The sequence below is a fragment of the Microcebus murinus genome, chromosome 23 (genome assembly GCF_040939455.1).
Source record: "Microcebus murinus isolate Inina chromosome 23, M.murinus_Inina_mat1.0, whole genome shotgun sequence".
Taxonomy (NCBI): domain Eukaryota; kingdom Metazoa; phylum Chordata; class Mammalia; order Primates; family Cheirogaleidae; genus Microcebus; species Microcebus murinus.
Window position 1 is genome coordinate 30,751,197 of NC_134126.1, and position 25,997 is coordinate 30,777,193.

Here is a 25,997-nt window from a genome sequence, read left to right on the forward strand (position 1 = left end):
TGGGCAGTGGCCGGACACCAGCGTCAATTCCATCCGGCCAGCTGGGGTCCTGAGCTCTTAGCGGACGGGCGTTGCGGGCTGAGGGTGGGCGCAGGGTGAAGCAGAGGCGCAGGAGGGCCGCCCTGTCGCCCAGCCCTCCCTGCCCTCGCGGTGACCAGGGTTGAGGCCTGTCCTTCCCCGGGAGGGAGCTAGCAGAGCCGCGGCAGGTGGGAGGTGCCGGTCGCGGTGGCAGAGCCCTCTCGCGGGTTCCCATGGGTCTGGGGGCAGGCAGGGGTGCCGTGCCAGCAAACCCTGTACCCGCGTCCCCAGAGCCCCGGCACCAGTCCTGACTGCACCCTCCCTGAAGACTGGTGGGACTGCGGGCCGTGGGAGCCCTCTGGGCCTGGCACCCACTCCCCTCCTTCCCCTCCAGTGTCTGCCTTTTGTTCCATCTCTGTCCTCCCTCCCTCTCCTCCCAACACTCCGGAAAACCTTCTTCCGTATCCCCTGAAGCAGATCTTTTCCCTCCCACCCGCACTCCGGCGGCTCCTGCCGGGAGGTCCCCTCCCCGCCCGCCCCTCCCCCAGCCGAGCCCCGCTCCAGCAGGCTGCTCCGGCTCGGCTCCTAGGTGGCGGGGTGCGGTGGGGGTGCCGCTGGAGAGCACCCAGTGGGGGACCCCTCGGCCGAGCTGGGGGAGCCCGTGGGGCTCTGGGGGCGCGAAGCCGGCCCCGCCCGCCCCAAACTTCCGTAGTGCCGCGCGGGGTGGCACCCCTCTCCCCCCACCCTAAGTCCCTCTCGCACGCCCACCTTCTCAGCCCGCGTCGCCCGCCTCTCCCCACCCGCTGGCCGTCCCGACCGGAGAAGGGGGCGTGGGCGCGCGGAGACGGCCCCAGCGGCGGGGATGGCCTGGGGCGGGGCCCGCGCCGCGGTTTGCGGGGGTCGCCCTCGGAGGGGCCGGCGCGCGTGTGCAGGCGGATGTGAGGAGCATGTCAATTGGCGGGCGGGGGAAGCGGGATCAGGTTGTTACTACTGCAGAGAGAGAGAGAGAGGAGAGCGAGCGAGCGGGCGAGCGAGGGAGCGGCGGGGGGAGCAGAGCCGCAGCGGCCCGGCCGGCGGGAAGTGGGAAGAGGGGACCTCGACTCCGGACCCCGGCCGTCCCCGCCCTCCGCCCGCTCCGCGAGCTCCGGACGAACCGCGCCCAGGACGTCCCCGGGTAAGAGGGAGCCCGAGCCGGTGCACCCTGCGAGCGCAGCCTGGGTCCCGAGCGCAGCCGGGACCGGCAGTGGCCACCCCTAGGGCCTGGGGCCGCCAAACTGGGCGCTCACCGCGGGATAGCCTGAGTGCAGGACAGGGCCGGTGGGGGGGACTGGAATCCGGAAACCCACTGGCGTCGGAATTACCCGGTTAGTCCCAGGGGAGGTGTCCTGAGTTATCCGGGGAGCCCCTTGCCCTCGACCCGCTTCTCCTCGTGGGGAGCCCGGGACCCGCGCGGGGAGAAGGCGACAGAGGCCAGGGTGCCCCCGCGCTGGGACCGGGGACGAGCGGGGAAGCTGAGGCTCCCGCCGCGGAGAAGCGTGGGAAGGCGGCGGGGGGCGGGTGGAGCGGGCGCGCGGTGGGAAGTGGGTGCGGGTTGCGTGGGACCCCCGCGCCCCCGCCGCGGGGAGGACGAGCTGGAAGAGCCGGCGCGCGCGGACCTCGGGAGCCCCCTGGCGCGGAGTGGGGCACGCTGGGGCCACCCGCCTCCCCTCCGCTGCCCGCGCCCTGCCGCAGCCGTCCTGGGCTGGGATGCGCGACCGTGTTTTCCGCCCCTTCCTCTCCCCGAACTTTTTCATACTCTACCACGCGCTGCGGCTCTGTGCGTGGGAGCACGCAGGGGCCCAAGGATCCTGGCAAGCGCAGAGCATAGAGAGACTCAGGTAGGGGGTGGGGAAGGGGCAGCTGGGCTGTAGGAATGAGTGCCCTGCTCAGTTTGCTGTGTGACCTTGGACAGGCTACTGCACCACTCTGAACCTCAGGATGGTGGAGGCGCGTGGTGCCCCAAACAGTAACAGGGACGAAGTCGGAGAAGGTTCTGGGGTGAACAAGCTCATGGGCCAGCTTGCCTGAGCCTCTGTGCCTGGGAATTCACTGCCTTTGGTCGCTGGCCTCTCTTCTGCTAGCTCAGCGCTGGCTTCCGCGGGAGGGAGGTGGCCATGTGGAGCAAAGCTTCCATCCTGAGGCGCTCTGTGACCTTGGGCTACTCACTTGCCCCTCTGGGCTTCAGTATCTTCATCTGGAAAATGGGGGTTTGGAATTTATGGTATTCGAGGTCTCCCCAGTGCCCACACCTGCAAGTGAGGCCAGCTGAAGGGATGAAAGTGGGGTGCAGCTGGATAGGGTGACCTGGCCTCTGGGAAGACTGTAGCTCCTCTATCCTCCTGCCCTCAAAGCTGCCCCCCAAAGTGGCAGGGCTGAGAGACCCTCAGCTGCTCATCCAGCATCTCGCCCCGTCCCAGAGTCTCCAGCTGGCGGGAGAACGGCCAGCACTTCATTCTTTCTGCATTGGCAGAACCTTCCCTGGGGCAGCCTCCCTGCAGCACACGCAGGCCTGGGAGCCCAGAAGTTAAGGGGGATGTCAAGGACCTCCCAAGGTCATGCTGTCTGCCCCGCCCCCTCCAGGTTGGGCCACATCCTCCTGACAAGGATGACCTGAAAGAATCCTCTCTGTCTAGAAAGATCTCCACTACCCTGGCCCACAGCACCCTAACTCCTTCTTGGGGTGACTCTGGTCCTGTCTTCAGTTGAGATGAAACAGTAGTTTCTCACCGGGAGTCAGGGTGTTGCAGAAGAGTCCAGGTTTAAGACGGGAGAGCTGAGTTTAATTTGCAGACTTTGCCCCTCCTGTGTGTGCCCTTCTGTGACCTTGGGTAAGCCCCTTCTTGCCTTCCTCACCTGTACATTGAGAAGATTGAACTAGACGACGTCTCGGGGTTCTCCAGCCCGGCAGTGCTGCCGCTGAAGTCCCGGGCTGGTGCTGAGCAGCAGGGAGTGGGCTTGCCTGGCGACGCCAGCAGGTGGGCGCCGGGATTCCCAAGGCACCGCCCTCCCCAGGGTCCAGACAACTTGAGACAAAATGCTGTGCGTGGATAGGGCCATTTTCGCAGTCCTGCACATCCCTGGAGCAAGTCCTCAAGAGCCCCTGGCTCTAGTGGCTATTAGCTGTGTGACCTTGAACAAGTTACTTTGTATCTTTGAGCTTCAGTTGCTCAGTAGTCAAAACGAAATGATAACAGTGGTGGTATTTTAGGGCTCTTGTGAGGATTAAACAAGAAACACATGCCTAGTCCAATGCTGAGCCCTCTAAGTCCTCAATGCGTGGTAGCTGTTGTTGATGACAACACCATGAGCCCTGTTGCAAGCAGGTATCGGGGCAGCTGTGAACAGCGGCCGGCCATGGGGAGCAGGGAAAGACTACGGACTCGCAGTGTGATCTTCCCTACAGTTCTCGAAGCTTCCCTGCAGGATGGGAGAGCAGCACAGAGTCCCTGTCTCTCTCTCTCTCTCTCTCTGACCGTTAGAACCAGTCTGCTGTAGAAACTTCATGAGAAAAAGAGATTGCTTGCCTTCCCTATAATCTCACACCTATTTCCCTCTAGTACTTTCTTCCCCACTCGCTGCTACGCCTCTGCTCCCCTCTGTGGGTATGAGAAAAATGGGCCTTTTACTCCTATCCCTGAACCTTCTAGGAGTGAGCCAACTGAGGACCAGAGAAGGCTAGGACTGGATGTCCCTGGAGTGGTGGCCAAAGGCACATCTACTCCCGGGGCTGGTGTGGAAGGAGTGGCAAAGGGACTGGCTCAGCCTCGGGGGGACTCCAAGGATCCCAGGATGCCAGATTCAGACCAAATGGGGTTTGCTGGGGGTGGGGTGGGGTAGAGGAGTGGCAGGGCTGGGACTTGGGTTTACCCCAGACTCACTATGTGACCAGTCGCACCCTCCTCTGGGCCTCAGTTTCCTCATGTGTGCAGTGAAAGGTTGGCTCAGAGGAATCGAAGTCCTTCTGGTTCTGTTGCTCCACGGCCCTGCTGGCTCTGCCTTTGCTGAGGCTGGGTGGGGTGGGAGAACGGTTCGCTGGAGTCATTCGGGCTTCTGACCCTCACCGCCACTCGGTTTCCATCCTGTGACTCAGCCTGGGGACAGGTGATGACATCTCCCCAGCAAGACTGCAAAGGCTTTGCAGACAGACACATCCAGGTTCCCATATTGGCTCTCTCCTTAATTAAAGCTATGTGAATTTAGGCAAATTACTTAACCTCTCTGAGCCTCGGTTATCTCATCTGTGAAATGGGAATAATATCACCTACTTCTTAGGGTTCTTAGGAAGATCACATGGGAATAACTTATAGGAAACTCCTGGAAAATGGAGAGTCCCAAGTGTGATACTGGCTGCTGCACAAGGACTGGGTTTTGAGGGTCTGCGCCATCGCAGAGGGGGCTCAGATTAGAAGAAGGGCAAGGACAGAGCTCATAGTCCTGCAGTTGTCACCATGTGCAGGATGCCAAGAAAATGCTCCAGTTTTGGCCGGGCGCGGTGGCTCACGCCTGTAATCCTAGCACTCTGGGAGGCTGAGGCGGGAGGATTGCTCGAGGTCAGGAGTTCGAGACCAGCCTGAGCAAGAGCGAGACCCCGTCTCTACTATAAATAGAAAGAAATTAATTGGCCAACTAATATATATAGAGAAAAAATGAGCCGGGCACGGTGGCACATGCCTGTAGTCCCAGCTACTCGGGAGGCTGAGGCAGGAGGATCGCCTGAGCCCAGGAGTTGGAGGTTGCTGTGAACCAGGTTGATGCCATGGCACTCACTCTAGCCCGGGCAACAGAGTGAGCCTCTGTCTCAAAAAAAAAAAAGAAAAAAAAGAAAAAAAGAAAAGAAAAGAAAATGCTCCAGTTTCTTAAGTTTTCCTCCTGCTGTGCACTGGCTGCAGGCTCCCTGAGTTTTCGCCCTCTGGTCCTTGTCACAGGGCCTGGGGAGAGGACGAGCTCGGCCACAGAAGCTGCAGCCGAGCGAGGGTCTGTCTGAGGGAATCGCAGAGAATCGTGGCGGCTAACAGAAGGCTCCCCGGGGACGAGGGCGCACAGGCCAGGGGTGTGACATCCTTCCATTCAAGCTCAGTCGTGAGGAAAGGGCTGTGAAATGAGGTCTCGGAGAAAAGGCTGAGGAACGGGGGCATCGCCACCCACAGGGGTGCTGAGTGAGTGGAGCTGGATAGACCGGGGCCCTGAATGGGGCCTCGGGGATCATCTCATCCAGGCCTCTGATGTTCATTGTGGGGAAACTGAGGCTTGGGGGAGAGCCCTGCCCAGCGCCACGGAGCGTGTTAGCAGCAGCAGTGGAGCTGCGCTGGCCTCTGGGTCCTCCTCGCGATGCTCTTTCCTTCCTCCCTGTTAAGCACCAAGCAGTTGTTTTCCGTCTCTTCCAAAGTCAGAGCGCAGGGTCAAATAAAATGCTTTCACTGCCGCAGAAAGGACATGGGTCCTAATCGGAAGGGACTTCCCGATCTAGATGCCGAGATCATTGTGTCCAGCATTCCCATTGTGCAGATTAGAACACCGAGGCCCAAGGACATGAAAGGACTAGCATGAGGCTACCCGATGTTAGAGACTGGGATTCCCGGGCCCGCGCTCTATCAGCCACAGCAGCTGCACCGTGCTGCTGGGCTTGGGTCAGGCGTGGCAGCAGGGTAGCCAGAATGCGAAAGAATAAACCCAAATGGGCTTGGGAAAGGGAGGGAGAACAGAAAGACAAAACAAAAGACCAAAGGACAGAAATATTACTTCCAAGGCCATGCTTTTCTTTCTCGGCCTGTCTGGGTCTGCCCCCGCTCTGAGCTGTCCGGGCTGACAGCCTGGCCTGCCCTCCAAGAGGAAGGAGACAATAGCCAGCCCCACTGGTCTCAGTTCCACTGGCAATGCTGAGTGAAAGAAAGTCAATATTTGCCCAGTGGCAAAGGACAGGGAAATTAGTCTGACTTGATGGGTCCGGGTGGGGAGCTGGGGGCGGGGTGGCGGGGATGGGGGGAGTGATTCTGAAAAGGAAGGTTGCAGAGTGTCCGGCCTCGGGTGTGAGCACTTCTAAAGGAGCCTTTGGAGTTTCCACATTAAATAACCCTTTGTGTCTCAGAGCACATCGGCCTGCTCACTGCACCATCCGCCCGGAAGCCCTGATCCCCAATAAATTTCCTTATTGTTCGGAGCTGACACCTCCCCAGCTCCCGGCTCCCTGGAGAAACAGGGCCTTTGAAGCTTTTGCAGAAAGGCCGAGAGCAGATGGCCCATTGAGCGGGTCTCGGGCAGACTGGAGAAAGGTTCTTGTCCTTATCGGCCCCAGCCCAGGGAAAGATGTGGGGAAAGTCCTCGGCAAGTCCGGAGACCCTGTGAATACATTTTTTTTTTTTTTTGGTGCTTTTGTTTTGTTATCTTTCTCTTTCCCTCCTTTGCGTCTTGCTCCTTTTTCCTCTGTGTCCTGAGATTGGAGAGGGGCTTGGGGAGGAGAGCGGAAGCCCACAGCCTTTACCCAGCTGAAATGAGATTCTGGAAGCCCGTAGCAGCTGCCGGCTGCTTTAATGGCTTTTGTGCTTGCTGCATTGCTGGTGGAGAGCCTTTCCGTGGTTTAACAAAGGGTGCGTTCGGAAGCAGAGGCTTTTCCAGTGCAAGGCAGTGGGGCTGTCCTGCAGCAGGAAGGGCCCGCGTGAGATACAAGGAAGGACTTCCTAGCACGGGCATCACCTAAGCTTGGTGATCCGCTCGGCGGACAACCGTGGAGTTGATCTACTGAGCTCACTTACTGTCTTGGGAATTCGAGCCAGCTATGTTACCTGTCCCTGAAGTGGGGACTACAGTGACATTCCTGGAGGTCAGTGCTGCCACCCAAGACTAAACATGGTTGCACGGCTGCCACAGCAATCATCAGGGCTGGCAGTCCTTAGAGACCAGATAGCCAGAGTGACTCAGTTTCCCCCCCACTGTGGGCTTGGGGAAGCTGGGCTGAGTGACCGAGGGAGGGGCCGAGAGTGAAAGGAGAAAGAGGGCCCCGGGCCACTGCAGCAGCTCTAACCGAAGGCAGGAGAGTCTCATGGCTGCAGCTCACGGCGGGGCGGCTGGGGCTGCCAGCTCGGAGCCTGCCTTCAGCCTGCTCCCCCCTGCCCGCGGGCGGGTCTGAGGGCGGCCGGCTGCCCAGAGCCAGATTGCCGCCTGTCCCCATCCCGCCCCCAGCACCTGGCACTGGGAAGAGCACAGCCCTGCTCCCGGACAGAAATGCAAATCCTGCATCCGCGCTCCCTCCCAGGCAGACTCCCGGAGTCTACGAGGGGACCCCAGTCCATCTTTTGGTGGCATTTAGAGCACGTGGAGCCTTGTACTTCGTGGGGCTTGGCACTGGCTTGCAGCAGGTAAGGCCTCAGGTGCTGGGGCTGGGTGCCTGGGCTCAAATCCCAGCTCCTCCCGGTTTTTAGCGGTGAGGCTTTGGCTGAGTTATTTAAACATGTGTGACCTCATTTTCCTCATCTGTAAAATGGAAATAAAACCGTTTGCTTGCCGTAAGGTTGATAGGTGAGGATCTGATGTATTAATACGGTAAGTGCCTGACACAGGGTGCTTTAAACATTTAGTTATAAAGTAATATAAAGATTTTATTATGGTGTTTCTTAAAACGGACAGGGACACTTTGTAGATAAAGAAACGTAGCAGCAGAGTAGGGAGTGGGGTGGGGCAGGGATATGACTGGATCTGATTAGAAGGATCTAGAATCCAGTGACTCCACCGTCAAGGTACCACACATGGCTCCAGGCAAGCAGTTTCTTCTCTCCTCTGACCTCAGTCGTCCCCATTTGAGAACGTGGAGAAGGAAGCCTGCCCTCCCCCCTGCCCCACAAGAAGCCCTGGGCATCAGACGAGGTAGATGAGGGTCTGAAAATGCCTGCAGACCTAGCGGGTGCCCAGGGTGGCCCTTCCGGTCTCTGCTCTGTGGCACAGGCCGGCTTCCTGGCATGTTGGGCTTGGCACAAATGGCACCAAACCCAGTGGGCCGCTCTCCCAATGAGGCCGCTCGGACTCTGGAAGGCTCTGGGCCGAATCCGGCTGCTCTCATTTTCTGTTCTTTCTCATTTGGCCAGGAAAAAGGGTGGCTGTTCTGTGTCTCTTGAGCGCTCCTTAGCAGGGGAACAGAAGTGTCGGGAGCAGGGACCCTCTCCTTCAGGCTGGGACACCCTGGCCATGAGCCCCAGGCTGACTGAGGCGATGCCTTCCCTGGGGTGTCAAGAGTGGGAGCCCCTTCCTTCCTGCCACCCGCCGCCAGGCTGTCTGCCGTGCAGGGAGGCAGGCAGGGGGGCGACCTAGAAGCAGGGCATTGACTCAGTGTCACATTCAACACCTTTCCTGCCAGGTCAGTCAAGGACCCTGGTTGACAACACCCTTGACCCTCCCTGGGGAGGGGGCAGCCAACCTGACCTGCTGCCAGTATTGGGTTGATGATTAGGCCACATGTATTGGCTCCAGCGTCCTCTGCCAAGGACCACAGGGGTGACCAAGCTGTGTATGCACAAGCCAGCAGCCAAGTGGTGCCCCCCACCCCAAAGCCCTCCCCCCTGGTCATCAGGGGGGAGTAGTAAGTGTGGAGAGGGGAGGTCACTTTATTTCAGAGACACTCAGGGCCTTGGAAGTGTCTGCCTCTGGAGCTGCCCTTAGAACCTCGTCCTGAACGTCATTTTTATCAAGAACCCCAGAGATGAGGTTTCCTGGCCAAGGTCACCCCCAAAGTCAACCATGAGCTCTTGGCTTGAAGTCCGTTGTATTTCATTCATCCCGTTCGGCAAGCTTCCCTAAAGAAGGCATACGGCATTGGCTAGAAATGTAGGGTCCCCTTCTGGTGCCTGTCTCCTATGACCTTGGTCCTGGCCTCAAATCCCCCTGAACACCATCCCGTGTGAGCTGGGATGGTTTACATTGGATGGCAGGGAGGACTTCTTGAGCGGCCTCCACAGGATGGGAAATGGAGGCCTCCCTAAGATATTTAAGGGCAGACCTGGTCTCCGTGAGCTTCTACAGGTGTTCAGAGAAGCTTCAGGAAAGAGCCCTGGACTTGGAATTCAACAAAACAAAGTCCAAAATCAGTTCCTGCAACCTACTAGCCATGTGACTTTGGGCAAGCTACTGAATGTCTCTGAGCCTCACCTCTAAAGTGGCATTGATACCACTTATTATCTTATTTATAGAAGTTTATAAATATATATTTAATTTTTAAGAAAAAACACCTTTATGGAGATGTAATTCACATACCAAACAATTTTACCTCTTTAAAGTGTTCAATTCAATAGTTTTTAATATATTCACAGTATTGTGCAGCCATCACTGCAATCTAATTTCAGGACATTCCCCCACCCACCCCCCAAAAAACCCCACACACATTAACAGTCATTCCCTATTCTCCATTCCTTCCCACCCTAACCAACTAATAATCTGCTTTCTGCCTCTATAAAATCGCCTCTACTGGATATTGCACATAAATGGGATCACATGATATATGGTTTTTGTGACTGGTTTCTTTCACCCACAAGATACTTGAAAGGTTCACCCATGTTGTAGCATGTGTCAGTACTTTATTTCTTTTTATTGCCAAATAACACTCTGTTGTATGGATACGCTGCATTTTGTTTATCCATTCATTTGGCTGGTTCCACTCTCCAGCTACTACGCACGTTTGTGTTAAAGTTTCCGTAAGGACGTGTGTTTTCGTGTCTCTTGGGTATGTAGCCGGGACTGGAGCTGCTGTTGTCAAATGGTAAACTTCGTTTCAGACGCTACATTTCTACTGTCTGGCCCTGTTCTAAGTATTGTGTATGGATTTTCCCCTTTAACTGTCCCAGTACTCTACAAGGTGGGCACTATTAGTATCCCCACTTTACAAAGTGAGGAAACCGAGGCATCGTTTGAGGGACATCAGGTAACTTGTCAGAGGAGACTCAGCTGATAGAGCCCAGATTTGGACCCCGGGGGTCCAGCCCTCGGCTCTGGTGCCACCGTGCTCCCATGTGTGGGGGAAGGTCTGGACGTGCTCCCAGCGTGGCCTGCAGTAGGCGCTCAGATATGTTTGTCGAATCCTGGGAAAGGTGACCAGATACCTTGCACTTCCACCACTTGCTGTGTGGTCTTAGGGAATCTGTGTCCCTCTGAGCCTCAGGCCAGGTCCCAGCAACACGCAAAGCTTCCAACATGGCGTTCAATAAGAAACGCAGCTGGCGGGGGAGTGTGCGGTAGAAGAGTCCTGGATTCTAGCTCTGGCTCCTCCCGACTTGGTTTCCCCGTCGTTCAGTTAGAGGCTGGCACGATTGGTCCCAAGGTCCCTTCCAGCTCTTGCATCCCGAGGGAGTTTTACGCCCTTCCGCAGCGTCTCGGCCCCGCAGGGAGCTCAGCTGGGGCGGGTGCCCAGGGCCTTAGGTCACTCAGCAACACTTCTCCCCCCCAGGCTGCCAACAGGCCAGGTGGGGCTGGGAGGGGTGAGGGTGGGGAGAGGGGAGAACCCACCCTGGGCCTCCCTTCCCTCGTGGAGCGCTTGGCATGCGCTGGGACCTGCTGTGCTCTGAGCCAGGAGGAGCCATCTCACCCACGCATGCCCCGCTCTCCTGACGTCCCGCCTCTTGACCCCTGTGCCCTGGAGTCCTGCTCCCTCTGGAGTCCGCAGCCCTCATTCCAGCGAACTACCTGGCTGCCTTCTGAGCATTTACGGGAAAGTGCTGAGCATAACACCGAGGGTGCCCGGCATGTGTGAGTTGACTCGAGTCAGGTTCGGGGTTTGTGCCAGTGGTTTCCCATAGGCCGTGCACGATGCCCCAATTCGCTTTCCCCATCCGTTTTCAGCGAGAGCACTCATTGCATTCTCCAAACCCCACCTGGCAGCGCCAAGCAAGGCAGCCACGGCGTTCTGCGTGTTCCAACTGCACAGCCACGTCCTGCAAACCGCTCCTGGGCCCTCCCTTTACTGCCTGTTTCCTGCTTCCTGGAACCCGCGGCCAGAGCTCCTACTGTGTCCCAGGTGCCCTGCCAAGCACGTAGCACACGCGTGGCGCGTTTAACCCTGTGCGGTAGGACTTGTGGTGTCTCTGTTTCATGGAAGTGGAAGCAAGCCCAGGACAGGGACATGACTTCCCCAAGGTCACCAAGCTGGCAGGTGGCAGTGGGGCGATTGGAGCGAAGGCTGTCCAGTGCCAAAGCCCGCATCACCTGACTGGCGAGAAAGGCGAGGCAGAGGCTTTGGGGAGGGTGCCCGGACCCTGCGAGATCAGGTGCAGCGCCTCTGGGCAGGTGGGCTCTGAGCTCCGCCAGGGCAGGTCTGCGTCTCCGAGTCTCATCTCCGTCTCCCCTGCATGGGGCGCAGAGCGCCTGTTGGCAACGCCTTGAGCACCCTCCTCTTCTCCGGACAGGACAGGGCCTGACGTTTCCGGCACACGCTCCCAGCGTACCTGGAGATGGGGCGAGGGCCCCGCAGCCCTCCTCCCACCGCGCGTAGGTTCAGCGTCTCCAGGGTTTGCCGTTCTTGCCTTTGGCGTGAGGAGCCGGAATCCCAGTTCCCAGCTCCCCTCCCCCACGCCTGCGTCTCACTATTTTTAAGCTCTGTGGGCTTAATGTCTCCAACACTCGCCTTTTCCTGTAACGAGCCTCAGAGAGCTGGGTCGGCTCCCTTCTCCCCCCGCCCCAACCAGGAGGCCAGAGCGGGGCTGCTCCCCACCTGGGCCCAGGCCTGGCTCACCGAGCCCCGCCCTGCAGCGGCCCACAGCTCACCTGCTGGGGGCAACACTGCAGGTTCCAGGCCCTTCTCCTGGGGCCGCCTCTGTCTGTTTCTCCCACCCTACTCCCCCTGCACCCATTCCTGCAAGAGTGGCGGAGTCATAAAGAGAACCGCTAAGCTCCCTGCGTAGCCGGTGGCCGCTTCTCCTTGGGGACGGCCTGCGTGGGGAGACTGCGTGGCTCAGCGGATGAGGCCAGTTGGCTGCAAGGGCTGGAGATGTCAGAGACCCGGAGGCTCTCAGGGTGGGGGAGGGGACCTCCAAGTTCATCTAGGCCAGTGCTGTGTCCCCTGCCTGAGTCCCCTCTCCCAGTACGGTCTAGTCTCAGCTTGAATGCCCCCAACGACAGGGCACTCATTACCTCCAGGACCACCGTCCCACCACTGGGACTGACTGGTGGTGCTGACTATGCAAAAATTCCGCTTCATTTGGAGCCTAAATTTATTTCCCACGTGAAGAGGGGAGACCCTCGGCGGGCTCATCCTCTGCCTCAGCCCTTGCTGCTGCTGCTGCGGGGGGCGGGGAACCAGAGGAGGCTCAGGCCAGCCTCCCAGCCTCCGTGAGGACCACGCTTGGTGTCTCGGGCAGGGGCAGGCGCCGTGGAGATGGGGTGTGATTCTTTCCTCTGGGGGGGCTTTGCTTGGGAGAAGGGCCACCTGGAAGAGCTGAGATGGTATTAGAAAAACCGAAGTCCTGGCCGGGCGCGGTGGCTCACGCCTGTAATCCTAGCACTCTGGGAGGCTGAGGCGGGCGGATTGCTGGAGGTCAGGAGTTCGAAACCAGCCTGAGCAAGAGTGAGACCCCGGTCTCTACCATAAATAGAAAGAAATTAATTGGCCAACTAATATATAGAAAAAATTAGCCGGGCATGGTGGCGCATGCCTGTAGTCCCAGCTACTCGGGAGGCTGAGGCAGGAGGATCGCTTGAGCCCAGGAGTTTGAGGTTGCTGTGAGCTAGGCTGACGCCACGACACTCACTCTAGCCTGGGCAACAGAGTGAGACTCTGTCTCAAAAAAAAAAAAAAGAAAAGAAAAACTGAAGTCCTTCCTGCTTCACTTGTGGGAGGTGCTTGAACCTGCGGCAGAAAGTTGGAACTGCGGAGACAGACAGCTGGGTCCACGGGGATAGTGACGGGCCGGCTCCCGGGTGCCAGCTCCAGGGACTCAGGGCTGGCAGGAGCCAGACCAGGAACTCAGTTACAGGTACAGTTTCAGCCAGGCGCATCCCACAGGGGGACGGAAACTCTCCGGGGCTCCAGAGAGCCGCAGGTGCACACGCCATACCCGCTTTGGCAAAGTCCCCAAGCCTCACCGTTTGGCCGGTTTGGAGGGGAGCTGGTCTGGAAGGCGTTGACGAGTCACTTCCTACGTCCGGCTCTCAGCTTCCTTGACTGCAAACCGTGCTGCGCGTGGACCTGCAGAGATGGGGGTGGCTGGGCTCTGCAGTTGCATGATGCTGCCCGTGTGGGAGGGTGGTGTCCTGGGCTGGGCTCTGCAGGCACAGTGTCACCAGTAGTCGTATGAATGGGATAATCTTCTGCCCATTTCCTTTTCCCCTCTCCTCTGGCCCCGGGAGGGGAGGCTGGAGCCCTGGGTATTTTACTCCTGGCCAGGGCGGGGCCCATCCTCAAATGTCTGCTGGGGCATGATGGGTGTTGAACGATGCCTCAGCTCCTGGGAGAGAAAATCTAGAGGCCCCTGGTGTCCTGCCCCAGGTCAGGCTCTGTGGAGCGGGTCCCAGGGGTGGCATCTCTGGAGCCAGGGCCAGTGTTCTGCTGTCTTGATATCACCGCCCCAAGTCAGCTGTCATCTTGTGCCTTCCAGGGTGGTCCCGCTGTGGTTTGTGGTTGTCAGACACTGCAGCCATTCCTGCCGCTCCGTCTCTTGCCTGGAGCTGGCCGGCCCCTTCCGAGCCACCTGTCACCTCTAAACCCTTGGCTCAGGGCTGCTCACGAAGAGGGTTGCTCCCCGGCTCTCGGGCCTTTGCCTGGTCGCTCAGCGGGAGTGCCTGCCCACCACGGGCAAGCAGGTGAGGACAGGAGGCCTGTGTCCCTCCCACCGTGGTGTCCTCCAGCACCCGGTCAAGCCAGGTGTGCGAGGGTGGGGTGTCCACGGCGCTGCCACGGGTCAGCCTGCGGCGCTTTCTGCTCTGCACGTGCGTTTTTCTTTTTTCCTTTTGACTGAGTTACAGCCTAGATTCAGCAAAGAGCACAGTGAATTGGTAGATGCATCTCTGAAAGCACCGAAGATATTCCCCGGGACGACCCGTGTCCCCTCCCAGCCTCTGCTCACCCCTCAGCCGTAACCACTCCCTCACCTCTGTCGCCGAAGGTGGTTTTCTATCCTTTCTGGCTTTTTCTGGTCTTTCCGACTTTCCTCCCGTCCCTGTCATTCCTCAGTCTCCCTTGCGTTTCCTTCTTCTCTACAAGTCCTCTAAAAGCTCATGTTCCTTGAAGCCCGCCTCTGGCTTCCCTCCTCTGCCTACACTCTCCCCAGGTGGCTGTCTATTCTCCCCGTGCCCCTTGCCGCCCAGCTAAGGACTCCCGAGCCACAGTGCCCACAGACTCCCTTCTGACAACAGCCCTGCCCAGCCCCTGCCTGCTGGGCACGGCCACTCGGGTGCCCACCGGCACGGCCAGGTTTCAGCTTGGACACCCTTGGGGCGACTGGGACACTTTGTCTCATCGCGTCCCAGCTTTGTCATGTCTAGGGTGGGAGTGGTGGCTGAGGAAGACCAGCCAGACCGCGCTGGCTTCTGGGAGGAGCTCGGGAGAACTTGAGCAACCAAAACGGGGACGCAGCAGCCACAGACTCCGAGAGACGCAGGAGCGTTGGGGGGAGCTTAGCAGGATCTGGACGCAGCAGGGAAGGAGCCAGGACGGTGCCGTGGTTCGGAGGAGAGGCCTGGGCCCAGAGCTGGGCCTCAGGAAGGCCGGCCAGCTGTGGTTTAAGAGAGGCCTGGCTGCAGCGCAGAGACCTGAACTCACCCACGAAGCGCAAAAAAGGGCCTTGAGCGTCACCTGGTCCAGGACAGGGCAGTCAGCAGAGAGGCCGCCCTCCCTTCCCCACCCTCCCGCGGGAGCCAGGCCCGAGTGCTCCCTGCAGGCCTGTCCCCAGCTCCGCTCAGGAACGCCTGTGGGCACAGAAGCACGTGTGACAGGCATTCTTCTAAGCCTCGCAGCCCCGAGGGGCAGGCGCCAGTGCCGTTCCCATTTTGCAGCTGGAGTAATACCCAGGCCCAGCGCGGGCAAGCAACCTGCCCGAGTCCCCATGGCTAAAAGTGGCAGAGCTGAGACCCGAACCCCGGTCTGTCTGCCCGCAGTCCAGGGGCTAATTCGCCCCACTTGGCTGCACCTGGAGTATCCTTGGCTCCTTTTCCTCAGTGGAGCCGTCTTCTCGGCGTGGATGTACACGGAATTCCAAGCTGAGAATCATCGCTCCCCTTTTGAGGCCGAGCTTCAGCCCTTCCAGCCCCGGGCCGGGCAGGAGAACGCCGGCTTCCTCTGGGCATCTAATTGTGCCCCTGGGACTTGCATGACCCACTTTAGTTCCCGGAGACCACGAGCTGTCAGAGGTGCTGGTGACAATGGGCTTCTCCATCTGGAGAGGGATGGGCACCCCTCTGTCCCTGGGGCCTGGCCGGCGTCTGGGAGGAAGGAGGCCCTGTGGAAAGGCAGCGAGCGACCACGCTGCATCCTGCTCGGCCACTGAGCGCAGCCTGGGCCCCCAGACGCCTGCATCCTGCAGAGAAGGATTCAGGCTGCAGAGAAGACACCGTGCTTCCTGGGAGCACAGTTCTCCCAGCTCCCTCAACTGCAAATGGGAATTAGAGCGCCCAGCTCCCAGGGCTGAGGATGAGACCAAGCACAGTGTCCATGCATGCCCACCGCTGGGCGCAGTGCGCTCGCTCACGGTGCCTCCCTGGTAGACCCGTGTTTGCGAAGCTGCGACTGTTTGCTGGGGAGGAAGGAGCCCTGGGCTGGGTGCCAGGAAGTCGGGGTTCAAGTGCCCAGCAAGGCCCAGGGCGAGCTGGTCTCCTCCCCCAAGGGGCAGGGGCACGTCTGCTCCTCCTCCCCAAGGCCTGAGCTTTTGGCATCTCCCTGCCAGCCGCTTGAGGATGGGGTTGAGTTTGACTCATCTTGCATCCTAGCACTTCGCAGGGAGCCTGGCGTAGGATTTAGAGTAAATGAAAGCGAACAGCATACGAAAGAGTGGGTTTTTAAGCAATTAAAAATGCCAGGGGTTAATTGTGGGGTTGGGTGAGGCAGATGAGTCCGGCCCTGCCCCTCATTAGCTAGGGAGCAGCCTTCGTGTCTTCATGCTTTCCCAGCCCCGACTCTTTGGAGGGTCAGAGCTGTGTTGGGCCCCTTTCCCGAGGGCGGCCACAGGCCGGCCTGCCTAGGGGCTGCCGCCTCACGTCCCCCCGGTGCAGCCCTCCCCCAAACCGATGACCACTCAGGTCCTGGGCGTGGGGTCTGAGCTGTGCAGGTGCATCTCCACCCTCGGGGTCTCTCTCCTCTGAGGCAGGGCGGGGGGAGCAGCGCCTGGTGAGACCGCAGCTTCTCGGTTACCGCAGCCGGGCCGGCAGCTGGGCAGCTGCCCTGGGGCAGGGGCAGAGGCCTGGCAGAAAAGCAGAGGTAAACGCCGTCCGGTTCGCTGGGAGCCGGGCCATTTACACCAGTGACTCTGACACCAGGCAGAAGTGGCGCAGTCTCTACGAGAGGAACCCCCAGAGCCAGGGAGGAGAACGCCGGGGCTCAGGGGCCCCAGACACGCCCCTCTGCGGCACCGCTCGCCCTGCCGGACAGAGCTGGGGGTCGGAACCCCTCGAGTGGCTAGCGCCGCAGCCCTCATTCTGGGGGACACAAAGTCTGTCCTGAAGTACTGTGTTTCCCTGAAAATAAGACAGGGTCTTATTTTTATTTTTCCTCAAGAAGACACCCTAGGGCTTATTTTCAGGAGATGTGTTATTTTTTTAAGTACTGTACAACCATCTACATCGATTCAAATATAATGAAGTCGTCTTCTTCTGGAACATCATCATCACTTTCCAAACCCCAAATTCCATCCTGAATGTCTTGCGACTCTGTTTCCTTTAGAACCACTGGCCCCGATCTCTCACGTGGAGCGTAGTCACGCCTGTCACTACGCCTTGGTTTCGGGATAGGCTTCTATTGCACAAATGCTCAGAAATCCTGCCAGGGCTTATTTTATGGGTAGGTTTCATTTTTGGGGAAAATGAAAGGTTTCATTTCGGTACGTGGTTTAGCAGGGACTCAGCCTAGCCCCGCTGAGAGGAGAACCAAGGAAAGGGGATGAGTATTCAGGGTCCACTCTGTGCCAGCACACGCGGCTTATTTAACCCTCATGTCATCCCTGCGAAACACGCACCATTCCCTGGGTCTGCAGCTGTGGGAATGAACAGCCCTTCCAGGGCCAGAGAGTGGCATGTGTCCGGCTGGAAGGCAGACCTGGCTGGTCTAAAGCCCGGCTCCGCCGGCACTCGCTGCCCGCCGTCTGTGCCCCCGAAAGCAGAGGTGGAAGTCGCCAAGCCAAGCGTTCCACAGGGTCCTGTCCCAAGAGCTGAGGGCCGTGTAGGGAGATGCAAAGCCGCGTTCAAAGGGTGGAGCGAAGGGGAGAGAGACCAGGTTTCCCGATTCCTCGTTCAGACCTTTGGAGACAGAGGACCCCCCTCTTGCAAGGGCCTGGCCAGGGGCGAGGCTGCAGGGGAGCTCAAGGCTGGTGAGACCGCAGCTGTGAGAGGTGACAACTGTGGTGCGTGCCCACCCGTTGCCCAAGTACTGAGCCCTCAGCTGTGACCCGGCTCCCCAGATGGGCGGGCTGGCCCGAGACCCCAGTTCTCCCTGCCCTGGGGCTTCTCGTGTCCCCACAAGTGGCCCTGTCACACGCACGTACACGCCCGCACGCCTGTTCACAGTGCCATTCATGCACACGCACACGCTGTGCTCACACACTTGGTGTTCACACGCGCGCACACAGCCTTCCGGGCACTCCCTGTCATCATGTCCCTCACCGGCTGCTGCCGCCCATCTAGGCCGGGCCTGGGAGACCGGGAGGGCCCTTCCCTCCTGCGGCCGGGCAGCAAAGCCGCCGGCGCGGATGTTCTGCTCTGTCACCCGGCTAATGGAGCCTCCGCGGCCCGCCGCCGCCCCGCCAGGCTGAGTGAGCAGAGTGGCCGGGAGGGGCGAGGCAGGTGGGGGCGGGGGCGGGGAGCAGGGCCCCGTGGGTCAAGGGCTCCTTAGTCGGGTGAGGACACAGGGGGGCGAGGACACGGGGGGTGAGGACACAGGGGGGTGAGGACACGGGGGATGAGGACATGGGGGGCGAGGACACGGGGGGCGAGGACACAGGGGGGTGAGGACACAGGGGGGCGAGGACACAGGGGGGTGAGGACACGGGGGATGAGGACATGGGGGGCGAGGACACGGGGGGTGAGGACACAGGGGGGCGAGGACACGGGGGGTGAGGACACAGGGGGGCGAGGACACGGGGGGTGAGGACACAGGGGGGTGAGGACACAGGGGGGTGAGGACACGGGGGGTGAGGACACAGGGGGGTGAGGACACGGGGGGCGAGGACACAGGGGGGCGAGGACACAGGGGGGTGAGGACACGGGGGATGAGGACATGGGGGGCGAGGACACGGGGGGTGAGGACACAGGGGGGCGAGGACACGGGGGGCGAGGACACAGGGGGGCGAGGACACGGGGGGTGAGGACACAGGGGGGCGAGGACACAGGGGGGTGAGGACACAGGGGGGCGAGGACACAGGGGGGCGAGGACACAGGGGGGCGAGGACACAGGGGGGCGAGGACACGGGGGGTGAGGACACAGGGGGGTGAGGACACAGGGGGGCGAGGACACAGGGGGGCGAGGACACAGGGGGGCGAGGACACGGGGGGGCGAGGACACGGGGGGTGAGGACACGGGGGGGTGAGGACACAGGGGGGTGAGGACACGGGGGGTGAGGACACGGGGGGTGAGGACACAGGGGGGTGAGGACACGGGGGGTGAGGACACGGGGGGTGAGGACACGGGGGGTGAGGACACAGGGGGGTGAGGACACAGGGGGGCGAGGACACAGGGGGGCGAGGACACAGGGGGGGTGAGGACACGGGGGGTGAGGACACAGGGGGGTGAGGACACGGGGGGGGCGAGGACACGGGGGGCGAGGACACAGGGGGGTGAGGACACAGGGGGGTGAGGACACAGGGGGGCGAGGACACGGGGGGCGAGGACACGGGGGGGGCGAGGACACGGGGGGCGAGGACACAGGGGGGCGAGGACACAGGGGGGGGCGAGGACACAGGGGGGCGAGGACACAGGGGGGTGAGGACACGGGGGGCGAGGACACGGGGGGGGCGAGGACACAGGGGGGTGAGGACACAGGGGGGTGAGGACACGGGGGGGGCGAGGACACAGGGGGGCGAGGACACGGGGGGCGAGGACACGGGGGGGGCGAGGACACGGGGGGTGAGGACACAGGGGGGTGAGGACACGGGGGGCGAGGACACGGGGGGTGAGGACACGGGGGGTGAGGACACAGGGGGGTGAGGACACGGGGGGCGAGGACACAGGGGGGCGAGGACACGGGGGGTGAGGACACAGGGGGGCGAGGACACGGGGGGCGAGGACACGGGGGGTGAGGACACGGGGGGTGAGGACACGGGGGGTGAGGACACAGGGGGGTGAGGACACGGGGGGCGAGGACACAGGGGGGCGAGGACACGGGGGGTGAGGACACAGGGGGGCGAGGACACGGGGGGCGAGGACACGGGGGGTGAGGACACGGGGGGTGAGGACACGGGGGGTGAGGACACGGGGGGTGAGGACACAGGGGGGCGAGGACACAGGGGGGCGAGGACACGGGGGGTGAGGACACAGGGGGGTGAGGACACGGGGGGCGAGGACACGGGGGGTGAGGACACGGGGGGCGAGGACACAGGGGGGCGAGGACACAGGGGGGCGAGGACACAGGGGGGCGAGGACACAGGGGGGCGAGGACACGGGGGGTGAGGACACGGGGGGTGAGGACACGGGGGGCGAGGACACAGGGGGGCGAGGACACAGGGGGGCGAGGACACAGGGGGGCGAGGACACAGGGGGGCGAGGACACGGGGGGTGAGGACACGGGGGGTGAGGACACGGGGGGTGAGGACACGGGGGGTGAGGACACAGGGGGGTGAGGACACAGGGGGGTGAGGACACAGGGGGGTGAGGACACGGGGGGCCGAGGACATGGGGGGTGAGGACACGGGGGGCGAGGACACGGGGGGCGAGGACACAGGGGGGTGAGGACACAGGGGGGTGAGGACACAGGGGGGTGAGGACACAGGGGGGCGAGGACACAGGAGCCGGCAGCGGGGCAGGACCAGCCGCCCTGGCTCTGCAGCTCCTGTCCCCAGCCGCAGCCCCTGCCCTGTCCCCTGTCCCCACTCCGCCACACCCCACACGCTCACACTCCACCACTCCACACACCTGGCACACACCACACACACTTCACATACACACCACACACACTCCTGCTACGCACCACACACAATGCACACACACACTCCTGCTACACACCACACACAATGCACACTTCACACGCTCCTGCTACACACCACACACAATGCACACACACACTCCTGCTACGCACCACACACAATGCACACACACACTCCTGCTACACACCACACACAATGCACACTTCACACGCTCCTGCTACACACCACACACAATGCACACACACACTCCTGCTACACACCACACACAATGCACACACACACTCCTGCTACACACCACACACAATGCATGCACACTCCTGCTACGCACCACACACAATGCACACTTCACATTCACACCACACACAATACACACACACTCCTGCTACACACCACACACCCCTACTATATACCACACACACCACACACACACCTCACACACACATTACCACACACACCGCATACACGCCTCCCCTCATACCACACACCCCTCCCCTCACACACACACTCCACACACGTGCCAAGCACAACACAACACCCTCCGCTGCCCTCCCACCCTACTCCCACACCACACACCACCACCCACCACGGACACACCCCTCACACACACTCACACACACCCATGCCCCTGCCCGCCACCACGCACCACACGCGCTACATGCACAGCTCACGCCACACGCATGCCACGCGCGTCCCCGCCACACGCGCACGGAAAGGCGTTTGCGCATGCGCAGCTCTAGCCCGTGTCCGAGAGGGCGGCGCCCGGCTGAGCGCATGCCTTCAAAGCTTGTATCGTTTAGCCGGAAAGAAAACGCATCCATTTTTAATGGTTTTAGCTCGAAACGAAGACGTGTATCCGGCGTGAAGGACGGTGGGGACGTGCGCGCGGGACAGCGCGGGGCCGGGTCAGAACGCGCAGGCTGTGGCGTGGGGTCAGCAAACTCCACGGTCCCACCCTGCGCCCTCCCACTCGGAGCCTGCACACACCCGGGCCACGCGCCCCACGGCCCACCCTGCGCCCTCCCACTCGGAGCCTGCACACACCGGGGCCACGCGCCCCACGGCCCACCCTGCGCCCTCCCACTCGGAGCCTGCACACACCGGGGCCACGGGGCCCCATGGCCCACCCTGCGCCCTCCCACTCGGAGCCTGCACACACCGGGGCCACGGGGCCCCACGGCCCACCCTGCGCCCTCCCACTCGGAGCCTGCACACACCCGGCCCCGGGGCCCCATGGCCCACCCTGCACCCTCCCACTCGGAGCCTGCACACACCCGGCCCCGGGCCCCATGGCCCACCCTGCGCCCTCCCACTCGGAGCCTGCACACACCCGGGCCACGGGGCCCCACGGCCCACCCTTCGCCCTCCCACTCGGAGCCTGCACACACCGGGGCCCGTGGCGCTGTGGGAGGCAGACCCCCTGGGGCCCACCATGCACCCCGCCTGCCACCCTTCCTGTAACCTGTGCCAGGCAGCCGGGGCCTGCTGCCTCCCCAGTCTCCATCTGTCCCCCTCAGTCACCCCTTCACAGTCCCCCAGGCATCCTGGCCTGCGCCCCAGCCACCGGACCACCCTTCCCCGCCCAGGAGAGCTGCCTGCAGGGTTGGGAGAGGCCGCCAGTGCTGGGGACTGGGCGCTCTGGACAGAGGCCCTGGGCGCTGAGTCTGTGGAGACGGAGGCAGGAGCACAGCAGGTCTGGGGACAGAGGCGGCCCGGGGCGGGGAACAGCTGGAGGCCCCAGCAGTCGGCTCTGGCGGCTGGTGGTGACTCAGCGCCTTCTCCCGCCCTGGGGAGAGCCTGGCACTGCAGCACCGGCTCCCTCCGGGACGTCCGGGCTCCAGCTCCTCTCCCCAGGGGCGGCGGGCTCCTCTGCCCTGGCTCAGCTGTGCTCCCGGCAGGGGTGGCGGAGGGGAGGGGTGCTGAGGGGCTTGTCCCCACCCAGTCTGTCCCCACCACTGTTCCCCCTGCACCCTGCAGAGCCAGCTGACATGGAGCCAGCAGGGCTTGGCGGGGGTGGCCTGAGGGGCCACAAAGGCGGGAAGTCAAGGAATTGGCAACTCAGGCAGCATCGCCAACATTTAGCCACTTTATTGTGTGACACCAGGTAAGTCACTAAGTCACCTCCCTTTGGGGCCTCAGTTTCTTCATTTTTCCAAACAAGGCCTCCGACTGCAGTTACCTGCAAGCTTCGCTCAGCTCTCCCAGGCTGGGCTTCTGCTTGTCTGAGATTTAAGACTCTCCACGCCCGGGCCACGTGGAGAGCAGTAATCAGGGCAGGTGTGAGGTGCTGGGGTTCACCAGGCCTGGTAGGGTGCCTTGCCCCGATCATCGCAGCCGCCCTTAAGGCGGGCAGGGCAGGGCTGGCCGATCCTCACCTACCCATGGGAAAGCGGAGGCTCGGGGAGGCCAAGAGGCGAGCGCTCAACCCTCCACCTGCAGATCGGACTCTGAGCCTCAGGAGTGTGGCCTCTGCCCCAGGCCGCCCTGCTGATCGCAGTGCAGTTGCAAGAGAAGGAAAATGAGTGTTGCCACAGCAGGAGAGACTGAAGTTAGACACGGGGAAGAACTTTCCAACTCTCAGGAACCCTGGAGTGGTTGACTTCCCCGGGCCAGGCACGGGCAGGCTCCGCTTCCGTGTGGGAGGAGGGACAACTTGCTCTGCGGTGGGTGAGCTGTGCGTGGGCAGACCCAGGGGGCTCCTCGGGCCTCGGTACACAAGGAACTCAGAGAAATGGGTCATTGGTTCTCAGAATGAGCTAGAAATTAATTCATTAAAACTGTGCTTCCCGGGACCAAGCGCTGGTCTTCGGCGTTGGTGCGAAAAATAAAGACATAAACTTATCCTTAAGTACTGATCTTTTTAGCCCGCTGGCTTCAGAGAAGGGCATCTTGCTGGCTAACCTGTTTCCATCTCATTCCTTGGGCTTCTGCAAACACAATGCCGGGAAGATTAAACACTGCGCGCGGCACCCGGTGAGCTGGCCTCTGCCTGCCCAATCGAGTGCTGGGCGGGGTGGGACAATCTACGCTAGTGCGACGTCCACGCATGGTACCTTATTGGTTCGCGGTGGCAGTTGGTGGTGAGTGTGGGAATGTGTGCGCACATGGGTGTGTATACACATGCTTTTGGTGGGGTGAGGATCTGGCTTACTCATCTTTGATGTGGGAGCAGGACCCCATTTTGGCGGGAGTCCCATGCGGGAGGGCACTGGGGGAGCCCCGAGGCCTGCTGGAGGAGAGAGCGGGGGTTCGGACCCCCACCCCACTGTAGGGCCGAGAGGCAGGGTGAGGGCCAAGGATGGCCCCTCTGGGTGGGGGCAGGTGCCCCCCAGCCCGGGCAGGCCAGGCAGTGCTCCCGGGCTCTGCAGTGCCGGGGGGCGGAGGAAACAGGCAGGTAGGCAGATATTTTCCTGGGGTTCAAAATTTGAGATGCACAAGCAGACGCCGTAAAGTATCTGCCCGCCCTCCTTTCCCACCTCCCCTCCCAGAAGCCATGGCGACTGGCGTCAACTCCGTGTGCATCTCTCCAGGCCAGTCCATGAACACGACACGCACATACACCGCTTCTCCCTGCTTTTTACGCAGGTACCATGCCGACTCCCGTGCACGCTGTTTGACTAACGGTCTCCTCTGGAGATCAGCCCACATTCGCCCACAAAGGGCCAAGCTCCGGGGCCCCCGGGCCTTCTGGGACGCTGCCACGTGGGCTGCCCACGGCAGGGTGAAGACCCTCAAAGCGAAACATTCTAGAGCTGCGGTGGGTGTGAGCGTGAGGGTGTGAGGGGTCGCTCACCCACCTTCCACCTCCAGCCGACTCCCCTTCCATCCTGCCCGACAGGCTGTTGGCGACCAAGTCTCCCTTTAGTCTAGACCCGAGGGCCGCAGCTGGGTCTGGGGACATCTGGGTGTTTGGAGCTAAGGGACGATAGGGCCTCCAGACAGACGGTGCTTCTGCTCCTTATAAGAGGGCTCGCAACAAGGGAAGAGGGGGTGGCCCCTTCCCCCTGCACCCCGTCTTGCTGTACCCCCCTATGTGTCCTTCCTACAACCCCCTCTGCAGTCCTGATTCCTGCCCTGCAAGCTGAAAAAGGCTGAGAGACAGGATAAGTCAACCGGGTTGTCGCTGCTCCCCAACACCTCACCCACCCAGGCCAAACGTGGCTGTTCACCCGGGCAGCAGCTCGGAGTTGCCAGCGTGTCCCAGAGCCTATGCAGGGACTCAGACCATGCCGCCCAAGCCCGCCCCCTCCCCAATCAGTCTCTCCCAGCCCTGGGGGCCACTTGCAGAGTCCTGAGTGCTTGGGACGGACACTGTCACAGGAGCTAAGTGGCCACGCTGGAGAGACAGACAGAAGGACAGCAACCAGTGGGCGGGGAGGCAGGGAATTCCTGCAGAGATTGTTTAGTTGCCGGTTTGGTGACCCAGCTGCTGGTCCGCCCCGGTCCTCCAGTGTGACTTCCCACTGTTGGAGACTCCCCCTTCCTGAGTGCTCCCCGAGGACTGGAGACCCCAACCTCGTCCCTGGGAAATACACAGTGGGAAGAGCAGGACACCTCCCACTCTCTAACTCTGCAGACCCAGGTGATTTAGGATCAGAGCTTTACACTGACCAGCTGCGTGACCTTGGGCAGGTCATTTATCTGTCTGAGCAGAATTTGCCTCATCTCTGCAAGGATGCTCGTAATTGCGCCCTCCTCCCAGGCGGATTAAATGAGAACATCTATGTGCTCATTAAGAGAGCGATGATCATTAAACCTGTGGTTGCCTCCAGTTCCCTCCTGCCCGCCCCTCGCAGCCTTTGGCGGAAGTGGGGTGGGGGCCTCCATCCAGGTCTGCAGCGCCTTGGAGGCTTGTTTTGCTCCCAACGACTGGTCTTGGGCTCTGGCGTCCCCTAGCAGGTCGTCGTTCTGCATTACTTAGAACCTCAGCTTTCAAAATGTAGTCCACCTGCATCAAATGTAGTCCACCTGCATCAAATGTAGTCCACCTGTATCACATGCAGTCCACCTGCATCAAATGTAGTCCACCTGCATCATGTAGTCCACCTGTATCACATGCAGTCCACCTGTATCACATGCAGACCACCTGCATCATGTAGTCCACCTGTATCACATGCAGACCACCTGTATCACATGCAGATCACCTGTATCAAATGCAGGCCACCTCAGTTCAGACCACCTCAGCCCACCTGTATCAAATGCAGACCGCCTGTATCACATGCAGACCGCCTGTATCACATGCAGACCGCCTGTATGAGAGGCAAGTGGGGCGCCTGTTAAAGTGCAGGTCCCGGGCACATTCCATCCCACCGGGTTGGGCTTGAGGGGCAGGGGGGAATGGCAGGGATCTACATTCGGACAGACTCCCCATGGGGTCTTGATAAGGGCCAAGCCTGAGAGCCCCTTCCCCTGTGTACCTGCTCTCTTCATGGGCCCCCCAGGCCCCTCTCTCCACACCTTGACCCCTGGCCCTGCAGGCCGGGAGCAGACGTCTCCCCCAACCCGGCCCCCCAACCCGAGCAGCTGCAGCCTTCTCTGGCTAATGGCGCCATTTCATGCCTTCCTGCCTGGGTGGTTCCAAGCAGACAGAGGCGCTCGCCCCGTCCTGGGAGCCCCTGCAGCCCCGACTCATTTACATCCTCAACTCCCCGCTGGCTGCCTTCCCCACACCACTCAGCGATAAGCCACAGGGG

At 61.1% G+C, this 25,997-nt stretch overlaps 1 protein-coding gene across 2 annotated transcripts in view; it reads left to right on the forward strand.

Moving 5' to 3' along the window:
* The window catches only part of SYT2 (synaptotagmin 2), a 121,519-nt gene that overhangs the window by 72,127 nt on the left and 23,395 nt on the right, over window positions 1–25,997 (forward strand). The window contains exon 1 of one of the 2 annotated variants that reach the window (XM_012744337.3): window positions 1,082–1,192. The exons of the other annotated variant lie outside the window; for it this stretch is intronic. The gene's annotated coding sequence lies outside the window, so the exon portion shown is untranslated. Of the gene's footprint in view, window positions 1–1,081; window positions 1,193–25,997 lie in introns of those variants that run through there. 2 annotated transcript variants of the gene reach the window in all.